The sequence below is a fragment of the Oncorhynchus mykiss genome, chromosome 20 (assembly GCF_013265735.2).
Source record: "Oncorhynchus mykiss isolate Arlee chromosome 20, USDA_OmykA_1.1, whole genome shotgun sequence".
NCBI lineage: Eukaryota > Metazoa > Chordata > Actinopteri > Salmoniformes > Salmonidae > Oncorhynchus > Oncorhynchus mykiss.
The window spans coordinates 541591-558328 of record NC_048584.1 but is presented as its reverse complement, the minus strand read 5'-3'; the positions used below and the strand labels follow the sequence as shown (position 1 = coordinate 558328).

The 16738-nt window shown below is 42.1% G+C and overlaps 1 protein-coding gene across 1 annotated transcript in view; it reads right to left on the bottom strand.

Moving 5' to 3' along the window:
• The window catches only part of LOC110498790 (leucine zipper putative tumor suppressor 2 homolog), a 39052-nt gene that overhangs the window by 16210 nt on the left and 6104 nt on the right, over positions 1-16738 (bottom strand). Inside the window, exon 2 of the mRNA XM_021575413.2 lies at positions 3926-4046. The gene's annotated coding sequence lies outside the window, so the exon portion shown is untranslated. The remainder of the gene's footprint in view (positions 1-3925; positions 4047-16738) is intronic.

The window sequence follows — 16738 nt, the reverse complement described above, 5'->3', positions numbered from 1 at the left end:
GTAGGCCTGATAAACAACATCGACAAGTCAGCCTGTAGGGAGGAAGGAGGTAAGTGAACTGGCAATGTTGTGCCAGGACAACAACCTCAGCAAAACAAAAGGAGTTGATTTTTGACTTCAGGAAGCAGAAGAGGGACTAACGACACCACCACTTTTGTCAATAGGGCGCAAATGCGTCTCTACTTCCTAAGGCGGATGAAGAAATTCGGCATTCCACCCCAGGTCCTCTCCAAATACTACCGCTGCACCATTGAGAGCATCCTGTCCGGTTGCATCCCAGCCTGGGATGGTAATTTCTATGTTCGGGAATTGCTACATCCGGCCCAGTACATCACTGGGGCCGTGTTCCCACTCTCCAGGACATCTGAAACAGCGACTGAGGAAGTCCCACAAAATCAAGGACCCCACACAACCACGAGCTGTTCTCTCACTTAGGTCTGATAGATACCAACAGGCTCCGAGACAGCTTGTAGAAACAATCAGACTGCTGAAAACTTGAACTGGACTGATCACCTGCAATTACACTCTGGACCTTAGCACACATCCACACACCACAATTGCTCCTACCAGCCTCTTATTTACTATTACTAATAATGTACAATTTAAACAATCCTTCCCTTTCTCTGATAAATGTGTAAATATTGTACTATAAATTGTGCCTTTCTGTATTATACTTACGCTAAAATGTTTATTCTATTCTATGGAGCCATTTACTTTATGTTAATATTCTTATCTTGTATTATTTCTTATTGTATTGTTGAGAAGGAACCTACAAATAAGCATTTCGATAACTACTAAAATAAATAAAATATTTTCTATTTCTTTCAAAAAATAAAAAAAAAAAAAAAAAATTAACCATATTAAGTAACAGAAACATTGTTTAAATGCAAAAACCATATCTGAGACTTGGAGCATACAAAAAAAATCATTGTACAATTAAATCTAAATGGTTTTCAAATTTAATTTGATACATATCAGGGTTAATTCAATCTATGACCATAATATTGGGTCATATGACATTCATTAGACCTAAATCAAAATCAAATCAAATTGTATGTGTCGCATGCGCCGAAAACAACAGGTGTAGAACTAACCAATAATTATTTTAAAAGTAAGAAAATATTTGCAAAAAAAAAAAAAAAAACGATAAAAAAATTAAATACAGAAAAAAAGGAAACACAATAACAATATATAGTGTACTGGTACCAAGTCAATGAGCGGTGGTACATGTTAGTTCAAGTAATTGAGGCAATATGTACATGTAGGTAGGGGTAAAGTGACAATGCATAGATAAAACAGTAAGTAACAGCAGCTTAAAAAAAGAGGGTCAATACAAATTGTCCGGGTAGCCATTTGATTAACTGTTTAGCAGTCTAATGGCTTGTGGGTAGAAACTGTTAATGAGCATTTTGGACCTAGACTTAGCGCTCCGGTACTGCTTGCTGTGTGGTAGCAGAGATAGCACTCTATGACTAGGGTGGGGCCTTCCTCGGGGCTTTCCTCTGACACCGCCTGGTATAGAGGTCCTGGATAGCAGGAAGCTTGGCCCCAGTGATGTACTGTGCCATACGCACTACCCTCTGGAAGCTCTCGACCTGCTCCACTACAGCCCTGTTGATGTGAATGGGGGCGTGTTCGGCCCCCCTTTTCCTGTAGTCCACGATCAGCTCTTTTGTCTTGCTCAAGTTGAGGGAGAGATTGTTGCCCTGGCACCAACTCTGCCAGGTCTCTGACCTCCTCTCTGTAGGCGGTCTCATCATTGTCAGTGATCAGGCCTACCACCGTTGTGTCGTCGGCAAACTTGATGGTGTTTGAGTCGTGCGTTGCCACGCAGTTGTGGGTAAACAAGGAGTACAGGAGGGGGCTGAGCATGCACCACTGAGGGGCCCCTGTGATGAGGATCAGCATGGCAGATGTGTTATTGCCTACCCTTAACCACCTGGCGGCAGCCCATCAGGAAGTCCAGGATCCAGTTGCAGAGGGAGGTGTTTAGTCCCAGTGTCCTTAGCTTAGTGATGATCTTTGAGGGCACTATGGTGTTGAAAGCTGAGCTGTAGTCAATGAAGAGCATTCTCACGTAGCTGTTCCTTTTGTCCAGGTGGGAAAGGGCAGTGTGAAGTGCAATGGAGTTTGAGTCATCTGTGGATCTATTGGGCAGTATGCGAATTGTAGTGGGTCTAGGGTTTCTGGGATGATGCTGTGACCCATGACCAGACTTTCAAAGCACTTCATGGCTACAGACGTGAGTGCTACGGGGTGGTAGTAATTTACACAGGTTACCTTGGCGTTCTTGGGTAATGATTCTATGATTCATTACAGCTAAATAATGTAATATATTGAATTAATCATTTAGTTCCAAAATAACAAAAAAGCACTTTAAAGTTAATTTCCTAAGCTTGTATATTGCAATAGTCTACACAACATAGAAATCCAATGAATTTTACACAGTATACTACTTTTCCTAGAGTACATTTCAACTCCCAGGGCTGCGTTTGTCAAATTAACATCAGCAGGTTAGGAAAATTAACATAGCAGGTTAGGAGAATTAGGTTAAGGTTAGGAATTGTAACTAAAATACAAAGAAATTCTACTTTTGACGTTAATTTGACAGAAGCTGGATCCCTTCTAGCCATGACCCAGGGCTGCTGGCTGGCTAGTGGTGACTGCTAGCAAACTGCTAGTGAAGTAGTTTAAATATATTGCGGTCACAGATTAATTACTTTTGGGTTGTAATCATACTATAATGCTCATGTCATTGTCACTATAAAAAGGAATTTGAATTTAGTTGGTAGTAGAATAACGTTGCAATGCAAAAAGTCATGTGTAAAAAAAATGTTTCTCAACTAAACCTCTTGCACTGCACTGCTATATAACACATTTAGCATAGTTGTTTTGGTAAGCAAAACATTACCATAGTTTGCTTCTGGCGGCAGTTTTGTCAACCAGCTGCGGACGTGGTATATTATGTTTCGCTGGAAAAATGCTGTCAGTATTTTCGCTCTCCTCTCGCTTGCCCAAAATGGCTTGAGCAGCCTGGCTAGCTTACTACTGCTCCCTTAAGAAGATAAAGACAAATTACTCGACAAGACTCGAACCTCTCAATCCACATATGACATGAGACACATTTGACAGAAGTACCGAAAGTAACAGAAATTCTAGTACCGAACAGTTTCTTGTACTAGTTTCAGTATACAGTGCAACTCTGTAGAGTATTCACTTGGAAGACACCTTACTTACTCGTACTCTGGATTACAGTATGGTGTGCCAAAGAGATTAGGGGTTACGCCTCCATTTTAAGAGGTACAGCACTTAGTGTGGTCAAGTGGGGACACCATTCAGCCTCAGCCATGACCTGCAAATCCTCCATCTGACCTCAATCAATGAAAACGTTTTGTTTTAATCAGTTGTATGCTCCGACAGTGTAGACTAAGGTGGGGTAGCTAGAGAAGTAGGCTAGTGTGGTTAAGTGATTTAAATGGTTACTTCGCACGCACGGCTGGAATTAGGAGAACAACAACCACACGTAGAGGACAAAACGGCTTGACTACACACTGACTTGGTAGCACTTTACTGAAAGCCCACCGGGCATAATGCATTCTACAACACATAGTATAGCAACACCCTTATAATGTCTTAGTGTGGTTCGCGTAGAGCCGCAATAGCCCAAGCGCTGCAGTGACTTCTAGAAGACTATCTGAGAGCTTAAAACAGAGCAGAAAGACAAAAGCAGCTGTGAGCTCTAAAGTAACACTGACAGAGAATAAATATCGGTAGTCATTTGAGAATGTTTCCACAGAGTGTAACTTCAAGGTACAGGACAAAATAAAAAAGGTATGTGAAAGACAGAAAGCCATCTCTTTCTAGGAGAACCAACTGAGCGAAGCACATAAAATCAGAAGCACATTGGGTTCTCCAGCTCGCTCACCTCTCAATGGCACCCTGTATTCAGCTTCTGGAGGCCTGAGAGAAGTAAGCGGAACCGGTCGGCCGTGCATCCCATGGACTCACTGCCGCTGCTGGGGCTCTACTCCCTCTCTGCTCATGGACTACAGAAACAAACAGAAAGAAAAATGAAATTAGCACCAGTCACTCATTCACGATTTGACAAGCACTTGATAATGCCTTGAATTTAATAGTGGAAAATACATCATTCACATGTGAGAGGATAATATCATCACCCATCAGATGATTATTGATTTAATCTAGTCTTTGCTAAATAATGTAATTGTGTGACATTTGTTTTGATTTGGAATGGACCATTATCATGCGAATGTCTCGAAACAGGGGCAGTGGAAAAAAATACGTGTCTATGCACTTAAATAGTGAATGGAGGACGCTACTCCCGTGGTTCATTTTCATACCAACCTGTTATAAAGAGAAGCAATGTGCTTAATATTAGGAAGGGTGAGAGATAAATATAGTAGGCCTAGCCTATAGAAAGCGGAGGGGATCTTCCTATTTTTAATAGGCCCTCCCTGTTTTCTCATGCAATTGCCCATAGAAATGTTCTGCAGGGTTCTTATGAAGAGTTTGATTAGATTTTTGATTTCTGACATTTGCATTGATGTCAGAGTGATTAGAGGGACAACAGAGTGCGGAGTACCAGGCAGTTAGCAAGTTTGGTAGGTTACTAATGACCTAATTACTGTAACTAAATGGTCAGGTGGAATTTGACTGCCATAATGACTCGTGACCGCCGGTGTGGCGGTAATATGGTCACAGTAGCAGTCCTAAGCACAACCCACGAACACAGGATCTTAGCTAAAACTACTACAGTACCAACACTGAGCCGGAAAACCTGAAGGGTCATGAGTGTAGTAATGAGTGTGTAGAAATACTACTCTTGTTTTGTAAGGAGGAAGTAACCTTTCCAAGGAAAATCTGAGTCATCATGTCAATGATGGTGGAACGCAGAGTAGAATTCCATGCAAACATAAGAGAACACTTAACGAACTGAATTTCCCTCATTTACGACAGCGCTGAGTGAATACTTCACCTCTCCACTATGTTCATTAGTCCTCTCTAAAGCGCCTCTGTCCCCTCTTTTGTCTTCCTCTGAGAGCCAGAGTATGGGTGAAACTCAAGACTCAAGTCCGGCATACAGAGCTTCCAAGGGGAAATAAAGCCCTCTGGTAGCCATGGCAGCCTGGTTGTGAAGCGGATCAGACTACCAGCAGATCACAGGAATTCATCCTAGCAGGCTCTTGGACTGGGCCGCTGTTCTAATACTCTGATAGTACATCCTTCCTTCCTCCATTTCTTTAAGGGGCGACACAGGACAAACTTGCAGTGCAAACTTATGCTGGAGAAAGCATTCATATATGAAAGTAGCCATGGCAACCACAGCACTCTGGCTGACTGTCTGTGCTAACCAGGGCTGGGCATAATGTTGAGGAATGTTCAGATATCAACATCTCTGGCATGTCAGCACCATTCATGGAATTTCTATCTGTGACGTTCAATACCTTGCACTCTCCTCAATGTGACCCAGGCCAGGATCAATTCCCCTGACCCCATTCTCCACACTGAGTCACTCCCTCCTTTATTTTTCAATGTATATATGCTAATTGAATCACACACACACACACACATTTGTAGGACTGAACCACTGTAATTCATTGCCTCCAGTGCCAGAAGTGGATAGAAGATCTGTGGAAGATCTGTACTTAAAGTTAAAGTACTGTTACTTAGATTGTAATTTACTCAAGTAAAAGTAAATGTAACCCTCTTAAGAAACTACTTAAATATCCGGTCAGAAAACGACTTAAGTTATTTGGAAATAGTCACAGGATAGTTTTTCAGTACTGTCAAAAACAATTTCTAAACTTGAATATTTGTAGCTACTTTTGTATTTAAAAAAAACAGCATTTTATCCAGTGAGTGCATACATGTTTCATACTAAATACCTGCAGTCAATATGTGCAATGCGTTAGGAGATAAAGAAGATTGCGTTCTTCATTTCACCTGTCACAACTTTTCATTTTGAAGCTTACCGGTAGTCCCAGTCATGTGGTGTTTGTTTACAAGCAACCAATGAAGAGAGACCAGAGCCTTGTGAGTCACTCACTGCTGTGCAGCCTCTGTCTCTGATTGAGAATCATACTTTCCCACCTGTGTTTTGTGGGTGAATATTTTCCGTTTCAGTGTTTGCACCACTGTTTCGGTTTTCATTTTGATTCTCTTGTTCTTTTTGTATTTTGTATTCATTCTCATTAAAATATATTATGGATACGTACCACGCTGCGGTCCGATCTCTCCTTCCTCCTCGGAAGAGGAAATCCATTGCAGTTGTGCATTTTGTTTTCTAATTTAGAAATAAAGCTTTGTTTGGTAACAGCAGAGAATCCCCTCCTGGATCAAGAGCCTTGCTGTCTAATATTTGTTTTGTGCTTGAAGCAAAAAAATGAAGCAAAAAAATGTTGGTTACTTGTTTAACTTTATGAGCTGGGATGTTTGTCCTGAAAATAGTTTAGGTCAGAGACTGTATAAAATATTCACAATGCGCTCGTTAGCATTCTCTACGAGATTTTACATGTACTTGTTAGCATTGCTAACCTTCGGATTACAGAGGCTGTGTGGTTAGAAAATAGCGCCCCCTGGGTTCAGTACCGGTATTACCGAATATCCCAATATGGCACAGAGTTGCTATGAAGGTATTGCATGGCATTCTGTATACCGCCCATGCCTAGTAAAACGGTCTGAGATGTTGGCATAATTTCTCAATTTCAATAGCATTAATAAAAATGTATTTTACAATATAGTTTCAAGAACATGTGATGGTGAATGCGTACTAGAAATATTTACACCAAGTGTGATGTCAAACAATAAATACTGAAATTTCACTATGAATCATGTTACTAGTATGCAAATCAGACAGATTTCAGCATAAAAGTAAATAAAAAGAAAAATACACCAACAAACTATAGTAGCTACAGTGCCTAAAAAAGTTTGAAATATCCAATAAATGTTGTTCCACTTCATGATTGTGTCCCACTTGTTGTTGATTCTTCACAAAAAAATACAGTTTTATATCTTTATGTTTGAAGCCTGAAATGTGGCAAAAGGTCGCAAAGTTCAAGGGGGCAGAATACTTTCGCAAGGCACTGTATATGTTACAAAAAGCTTACTGAGATGTTTCACTGCATGACGGATGTGCCTATAGGCCTTGTCATTAAAACAGAATGACATTTAGACATACACTAAACACACAATGACAGAGAACAATGAATAGGAAGGATTCTACACTGGGCTGACTGGTTGATCTAGCTAACATTAGTCAGCTAGCTGCATGGTTGGCACTAGATTAGCCAGCTTATGATATCACTAACTAGCTATTTACAGTGCAGTTGGAATGTATTTAGATCTCTTGACTTCTTGTTATGTTTTTAAAACACAAGTCTCTGCCTGGCCGGTTCCCCTCTTTCCACTGGGATTCTCTGACTCTAACCCTATTACAGGGGCTGAGTCACTGGCTTACTGGGGCTCTCTCATACCGTCCCTGGAGGGGGTGCGTCACCTGAGTGGGTTGATTCACTGATGTGGTCGTCCTGTCTGGGTTGGCGCCCCCCCTTGGGTTGTGCCGTGGCGGAGATCTTTGTGGGCTATACTCAGCCTTGTCTCAGGATGGTAAGTTGGTGGTTGAAGATATCCCTCTAGTGGTGTGGGGGCTGTGATTTGGAAAAGTGGGTGGGGTTATATCCTTCCTGTTTGGCCCTGTCCGGGGGTGTCCTCGGATGGGGCCACAGTGTCTCCTGACCCCTCCTGTCTCAGCCTCCAGTATTTATGCTGCAGTAGTTTGTGTTGGAGGGCTAGGGTCAGTTTGTTATATCTGGAGTACTTCTCCTGTCCTATTCGGTGTCCTGTGTGAATTTAAGTGTGTTCTCTCTAATTCTCTCTTTCCCTCTCTCGGAGTACCTGAGCCCTAGGACCATGCCTCAGGACAACCTGACAGGATGACTCCTTGCTGTCCCCAGTCCACCTGGCCGTGCTGCTGCTCCAGTTTCAACTGTTCTGCCTGGAGTTTCTCCCATTTTTCTCTGCAGATCCTCTCAAGCTCTGTCAGGTTGGATGGGGAGCGTCACTGCACAGCTATTTTCAGGTCTCTCCAGAGATGTTCGATTTGGGTTCAAGTCCGGGCTCTGGCTGGGCCACTCAAGGACATTCAGAGATTTGTCCCAAAGCCACTCCTGCGTTGTCTTTGCCCTGTTGGAAGGTGAACCTTCGCCCCAGGCCAGCTTGACCTCTGGGTTTAGGGAAGACCCAGATGCAGACCGTGTCGAAGTATCAACATTTATTACTAGAACAGGGGGCAGGCAAAACGACAGGTCAAGGGCAGGCAGAGGTCAATAATCCAGTGTGATGTGACAAGGTACAAAACAGCAGGCAGGCTCAGGTTCAGGGCAGGCACAATGGTCAAAACCGTGAAAACAGGAAATAGAAACAGACAGTCACAAGGGGGAAAACGCTGGTAGGCTTGATGAACAAAACGAACTGGCAACAGACAAACAGAGAACACAGGTATAATACACTGGGAATAATGGGGAAGATGGGCGACTCCTGGAGTGGGGCGGAGACATTGCACAAAGACAGGTGAAACAGATCAGGGTGTAACAGGTCAAGAGGTTATGAAACGTTCTTACAGACGTAAAGTGGAACCTATAGTATCGATTCATGTAAAAAAAAGAAATCACAACATTTAGAGTGACAATCTGACAGCGACGATATAATAATATAAATCCATGTAACTGAAGTGATTTGGCAAAATGTAACGGGAGTCAAAATACTTGAGTACAAGTACAGCCCACAGAGAGCAAATTGAAAAGTACTAGTTCCTCCAGAAATGTACTTAAGTACACACTACAACCCACCTCTGTCCAGTGCACTCTGGTGTCATTTTCACACAAAAACCATAGGCATCGTTAATCCCATGGGGTCAGTTAGTGCCTAACAAGGCTCGAAAACAATGGTAGTTCCTCAAATGATCTTTGTACTTAATTTCAGGGGAACATTGAAAAACGGTGGTGAATCTGAAGTTGAAATAACATAAGTAGGTAACTGGTTAAAGCCCCAATGCACTGCAGCCATTTTGATCTCAATATCAAACCATTTCTGAGTAACAATGAAGTACTAGTTTCCCATTAAAATGGCAAAAAGAAAAATGGCATTTTAGCCAAAAATCTATTTCTCAAGCAAGAATTGCAAAATGTAGATTTCTACATACCCAAAAGTAACTGCTATTCATATGTAATTACATGATTCTGACATGTAAGAAGACATATGGGAGATTATGAGCAAATGATCAGAAGACACAAGATCAAGCACACACAAAACCGTTTTTCAAAGTCATCTTTCATTGAAAAGCTAAAAGTGAATTATTGATTCCCCAGAGCTGAAAACACATCAGATGGCTTCCACAACATGTGAAAAATATCAGAAAAAAAATGTGATTGATAGACCTAACAACTAGAAATGGGCAGATGTTTTAGTAAGTGGTGTCAGGTGAGGTCAGTGGTATATGTCTGTAAATTAGACAAGTCCAGTCATATTACATAATTACAATCACTAAATGCTATTTGTTCAATATAAAAATAAATGTTCTACCATATCAACCTCACGCAAACACTGTGGTGTTATGGGGTATCCAGGGTACATTCGTGTCCTTTCAACCTCTCCAAAGTGTCCGAATGTGGTAATTGCACTGTTTTTGCCGAAGAGTTATGGTTCACTATAAAAACTACATTTCTACAACCACCTCTCTCAAACATTGTGGTGGTGTCGTGGGACATACAGGGGATATGGATACCTGCTTCATGCCGTAAGCAGGCAACATCATATTTTTGATGCACAAAAAGAAAGTAACTAGGTGGACATTCGATGTTGCCATTACGTCATGCATCATCATCGGATAACATTGGAAATAAGCTAGATTTGTTCCTACCAATCTAGGGATTCATTTGATACCCCCCATGTAGCTATAGCTCAAACGCAGACCAAATTGAAGCTTACCTTGTAAGATGTTTGCTGTTTGGTGAAAACATTGTGTACATTTTTGTGGTGACACTAAAGCTGAAATAACATAAGTAGGTAACTGGTTAAAGGCCCAATGCACTGCAGCCATTTTGATCTCAATATCAAACCATTTTGGAGTAACAATGAAGTACCTTACTGTAGTAGTTTCCCATTAAAATGGTAAAAAGAAAAATAGCTTTTTAGCCAAAAACTATTTCTCAAGCAAGAATTGTGCTAGTACTATCTTGGAATAGTATGGGTGGGATATGTTATCTGAAAAAAAATCTGTCATTGGCAGTGGTTTGGAACTCGCTTTGTTATTGGTCTATATGAACTTTTCTAAACTGGGTGGTTCAAGCCCTGAATGCTGATTGGCTTACAGCTGTGGTATATCAGACCATATACCACGGGTAAGAAAACATTTCTTGTTACTGCTCTAATTTTGTTGGTAACCAGTTTATAATAGCAATAAGGCACCTCTGGGGTTTGTGGTATATGGCCAATATACCACAGCTAAGGGCTGTATCCAAGACATATACCACACCCCCTTGTGCCTTATTGCTTAAATACCGCCTGGTGATGTCACCAGGCAAAGACAAAACTCCACCCATGCAGAACCTGCTGATTAGAAGGTACTGTGTAGATTGTATTTTCAACTAGCAACCATCAGGAAATAACACTGATCAAATGTATTCACACTTTAACAGTGTTAGCTAGTTTCACCTGTTGTACAATATGTTATAAAACACATGAAAACTGAATTTTGACTGTATTGGGCCTTTAATATATATCCTGGATATCAGAGATGTTCGCTAAGCTCTTGATTCTTCAATTACAAGCAAGGAATATTGGAAAATGCTTTGAGCCCTATTTACATTTTTTCCTTCAGCCAGGCAGAGTAAATATGTTGGTAAACAGATGGAATTGCTAAGAGGACTGTGGCTTCCCACACATAATGCAGCTCAAGCCAATCCAGGCTTTAAAACTGGCTTCATAAACATCACTGTGGCAATATAATGCCAGTGTTGGATAATACCCTTGGTATGCAGTGTTTGCTAGAGAGATGCTTCCAAGACATATCAGATGATATGACAACATCATAGTAACTCCTGGAGGCTGATTGTTGTCCCACACACAGCCCACTAGCTGCTTAGCTGCGACAGCCCTCTCTTACCTCCTACTCTGGATCGATTGGCAGCAGTAATCCACGTTATTGCCCCACCAGCTGCCAAAGAGAGTGGGATTAAACGCCATGCAGAGAGAGAAAGCGAGATAATTCTCAGATTACCATTTCATTATTCATCTGCCAAACAAGACCCTTCATAGACAGCAATCGATAACTCTAACCTCTGACCCATTACTATCGACAGGCCTTTTTAGCAGGCTACCTTGGGGTTGAAGAGGCGGGCTAGCGAACCAGTTCGAATCCCAGATCTAACAGTAGTGTAGGATAGTGAAGTAATGGAGATCTCCAGCTATTTGATATCTCTTATCTGTTATAATCTCTTATTGAGGGGAGAGGTTTACAGGTTCATAGCCGAGGGTATGCTTGGATATCTAACCTGTATATTGATTGATTTAGTCACATACTAAGGGTGTTTGCAAGGACTTATAAACCTACCCTAAAAGGGGAAGTATTAGGTCAATTCTCTGCTTTGCAAAGTCATTGGCTGTGCATATGGCACTCAATTGTGCCTTTAGTGTGAATAAATGTCTGTTTCCACAAATAATCTCTGTTCTCCCCTTTCGCTCTTCATCTCATTCTCTCTCACTATCGCTCTTTCTCCACCCCCTGTCGGCTGCCTTGGTACAAAGCATGCATAAAACATAACTTGCAGCTTCAGTTTCAGACAGAAATGAAAAGACGATTTGAGTCACCCACTAGGGAAGGAAATCCCAGAGGAGAGAAAACAGGGAGTAGGACAAAACCTTGGCTGAGCCATAAATGTACATATCACCTGGTTATAGTATTTATGACCAGTAACTGATAAGATAGAGGATGTGATGTACAGCGGAAAAAAAAGAAAAAAAGAGAAGTGTACAACTTTACAATATCTAATTCTTATCAGGCAGGGGGTTCAGCTGTTCTTGCCACAAACATCAGGTCCATAATGTCCCGATTCTCATACATTACTATTTAATATAGTTTTAGTCTGTGAGAGAAGAACGTTTTGAGAATGACTAAAATGCCAGGATGTGGGACGCAGTCATAGTGTCCATCCTGCCGGGCCCAGGTCAGGTCAGGTCAGACCCCCATGGCGAGCTGTTGGATATTGGTCATTAGGGGGGAGTTGAACCCTGATTGAAGCTACCACACACTTCCATGATAAAAGCCTGGCCAAGAGCACCCTGCCCAAAAAGCCTGCTGTTCAGTGCTGGGGCTCAGGGTGTATTTGGATGGCCGGAGAGCAAGGAAAGGACACATCTAAATATGCAACCATTCCGTTCTAGGTCAAGGGTTTACGCTGCTCAGTTAAAGAATTGATGAACATACTTTTGTTTGAGGGTATGCGTGACAAGATAACGTGCCCTTCAAAAACAGACTTCGTTGATTGACAGTTTGGGATTGTGAGGAACGGCAAAAGAGAGAAAAAAGTAAGGACAGATTAAGCCCTATAATCTGCAGGCAGGACAACCAGCAATCTATCATCCAAATCTGACCAAAAATCCCCGGGATCCCCCAGGACTGAGATCAGACTGAGTCAGATCACACTTTGCATCTCAGTGTTCAGTGTTCCACACTAGGCTAAACATTAAGACATAGGCTACATACCCTTCAGATCAAGGTCATCATTTAAAAACACCCTTAAACATCTAGAGAGACAAAGTGGGCCATGAATGTCCAGTTGGATTAAATAGTTTGTGTCCATTTTACTGTTCTGCATCCCCCGGTGTTTAAATGGCATTTTCTTTCAATTAAGTCTGATTCAAAGTTGGATTCAGACTCCCCACAAGGGTTTGTTATTGCACAGCCGCGTGCCAAGGAGTTGGTTGGCTATACAGCACAAACAGATCTGGTATCGGGCTAAAGGCTTCAGCAGTGATGGGACCACACCCTAGGTGGAATTAAGGAAATGGCCACAGAGGTGGAATAAGGAAGTGATGAAACAACAGTTGGTCCATGATTGTAATGTAAACAGTCGAGGTAGAGGTTCTTGCTAACCACCAATCTAGGATCAGGTTACCTCGTCCAAAATTCTACCCTTTAATATGAGGAGGATTTTTTAAAATCTGACCATGGACAGGCAGTTAGGGGCCATTTCTACCAGCTCCAATACCACCAGTTCAAACTAGGTGCCACTGTCAAGGTTGCGTGAGCAAGGCTGAACTGTACGAATGTGTAAATGTGTCATTCTGTCCAAGAGATAGCATTTGTTTATGGACGGAATGGCACAGAAATTATACAGGCATCTATCTGCCCAGGAGAACACTAGTATACTTATCCATTAGGGAAAAGAGCAACCGAAACCTCAGTAATTTCCCCTGTCCTGAAAACACGCAGAATAAGAGGACAATACCATTCCAAATTCTAATGTACAGTAGAGTGGCTGGAGGGTACGGAGGGAATATCGTCAGACACAAGGACTGGGTTCGGAATTGCATAGATACTTCCATAGACATTCTAAAATGACCATATGCTAAAACTATAACTACTATAACTATAATGTAGGGAGTAGGTTTTGTGCTACTCCCTACATTACCCTTTAATGGAATATGAGACCACTGCACATTGTGAATCAAGGGTCATGTGGAGTCAAGTGTACGACTCCCCTCCTTGGTGAATGAAAAGAACAGAGATTACAGGGAGGTAGTCAGTAACTAAAGCCCACTGTAGGTGGCCACCCCACTGTGTGTGTCAGCAGTAGAGGCAGACCACCTCTCCAGACAAATTACTTCAGACCCAGTTCCCCTCAGCTTAAGCCGTTATGCAACGGTATGACACGTCTGCCCCCCACGTAGTCCTCCACTCTGCTCCAACAGCCCCCCCCGTACATCACCCTCTGCCTCCCACCTACAACACGTCCTGCTTCAATTCGCCTATCGCACCCAATCACTCAAACAGCTTCTTCCTACAGGACAACTACTATTATGTTCTGCTTATCAAAGGGTCACCTACACCTGACCAGTGTCTGCTTTTCATTGTGTGTGTGTGCCCGTGTGTGTATATACACATCTGCCTTTCTATCTTAGTGGGAGGCTAATCAGGCAAGAGCAATGAGAAAGTGTATTTAAAAATAACCAAACAAACAACCTCGGGGAAGGGTCGTCCCAGTTCCATAAGCCTGGCTAATACCTTGACGGCTGCAGGAAACTTTAGGGAGGGGAAAGTGAAAAGCAGCAAGAGTATTTGAGTATAGTCCATGAGGGCCGTCCCACACCAGCTGGGAATGTATTCATCACACAAACTACCGCGGCCAATCACAAAGCACTCAGGAAGGACTTTGCATTTTAACCATGTTATTTTTCAACCTCTACAATTTGTATCCAGAGTATTTTATTCATCTGAATTGACAGTAACCAGAACAGACACAAGGCTAACCTATTATTAACATTCCTTGATTGAAATCGGCAAGGCCCAGACCCAAGACAAGGTGCTAGACTGTCTAACTGTCCCCAACGAACAGCCCTGGGTCCTAGCCTAGAGCCGAGAAGATAAACTGAAAAATATCGACACCGACCACTTATCCCAGGCATTTTGCAGATATCGTTCAATACGATAAGTAGCCTATATTATAGAAATGTGAATTTTGAAATAAAATAAGTTTGCTAATATGGGTCATTGTTATTGGGACAATTGATGGCGAAAACCAGCAAACTAGTATTTGATGGAAAAGGATAGTTTAAAGAATTACATTAAGTCATCACAATATGGATTTTTGTCGATTTCACCCAGCTCTATCCTAGCCGCCTAGTCAATGTCATTCTTCCTTCTGTAATAACACATCCCTATCTGCAAAACAGTACTGCAATGAACCATCACAAAAGTAGTATTTTACTGACATTCAATCACCAAAGACCATGAGACTTGTGACTGACAGTCCGTGTAAAAATTAGGGCTGGGAATTTCCAGGGACCTCACGATAAGATATCACGATACTTTAGGTACCGATACGATATGTATTGCGATTCTCACGATTCTATATGTAGGCTATTGCAATTTGATACTGTGATTTTATTGAGATTTGATGCGCCATACATATTGCTCACTACACACCGAGTATACAAAACATTAAGAACTCAATCTTGAGTTGCACCCCCCCTTTTGCCCTCCGAGCCTTAATTCATCGGGGCATGGACTCTACAAGGTGTCAAAGGCGTTCCACAGGGATGCTGGCCCATGTTGACTCCAATGATTACCACAGCTGTGTTAAGTTGGGTGGTGGACCATTCTTGATACACGGGAATCTGTTGAGCGTGAAAAACACAGCAGCGTTGCAGTTCTTGACACAAACTGGTGCGCCTGGCACCTACTACCATACCCCGTTCAAAGGCACTTAAATCTTTTGTCTTGTCCATTCATCTTCTGAATGGCACACATACATAATCAATGTCTCAATTGTCTCAATGCTTAAAAATCTTTCTTTAAACCGGTAGCCTTCCCTTCATCTGCACTGATTGAAGTGGATTTAACAAGTGACATCAATAAGGGAACAAAGCTTTCACCTGGATTACCTGGTCAGTCTTTGTAAAGGAAAGAGCAGGTGTCCTTAATGTTTTGTACACTCAGTGTATGTCTGCTGCAAAGAGACGAGATGATCATGAAAAACAATTAGCTTTGATCAGTCATGGAAATAAAAGTGCTGACACATGTTGGCTCACTATTTAAAAATAAGATGGACAACATGCTATAAAATGAAATACACAAGAGTTTTGGCACAGGTACAACCGACAAGCGCTAGCTAAAGCTACATAGGGGGGGAAAAAGTGGAAACTTGGAGTCAAAGTATCTATATAATATCATCCAAAATAATATTGGGATATGTAAAAGAAAGAGCGAGCTTTGGAGCAAGATAAAGAGGTTAATGTAGTTACAGTGGTGGAGTACTGACTGAATACAGTCGGGAGATATCAGGGTTTGTACTCCGGTTGTCTGCGTTTGACACTCAAGGAGATTACTGAGGTTGAGAGAGCTGCTTACAACATGAGGCAGAGAGACCCTGTTTATGATCCGGCTCGAAGGACTAGTTCATTGGGATACACTATACAACTCAGAATTTTTTTTTTGCAAGGCCCCTAACCATATCGTGACCAGACCAGGAAAAACTCCTGCCTCTGAAGATGAGACATGACGTACAGTATTGAGCCTTCAATTAAAATCCATCTCCAGTTTATCTGGATCTTATACCAACATTTTGGCTCAGAAGACCTTCAACCTTTCACAGGGACTGAGAACTGGTGGGTTCCCCCTGTCCCTTTGACTGTCCCCTGTCCGTCTATGCCGTTCAGACACCTGTGTGGCCCAGCTGTTCACTGAGCTTAGAACATCACTAAAGCCTGGGGCTAAGACAGTGGCCCTGATCTGTGGTCTATCATCGAGCATTGGAAAGGATCCATTCTAAAAAGGTAGGTGGTACTGTTGACAGATCTTTTACAAACACAGACCGATAGAAGTCGATAGGTGGTAGGCACACACTCGCACATGCACACACACACACAATAGACCTGAAAATCTCAACAGTATGTTGAGACAGAAGCGAGACACAAGCAGAACCTTTTATTAGCCTTCAGG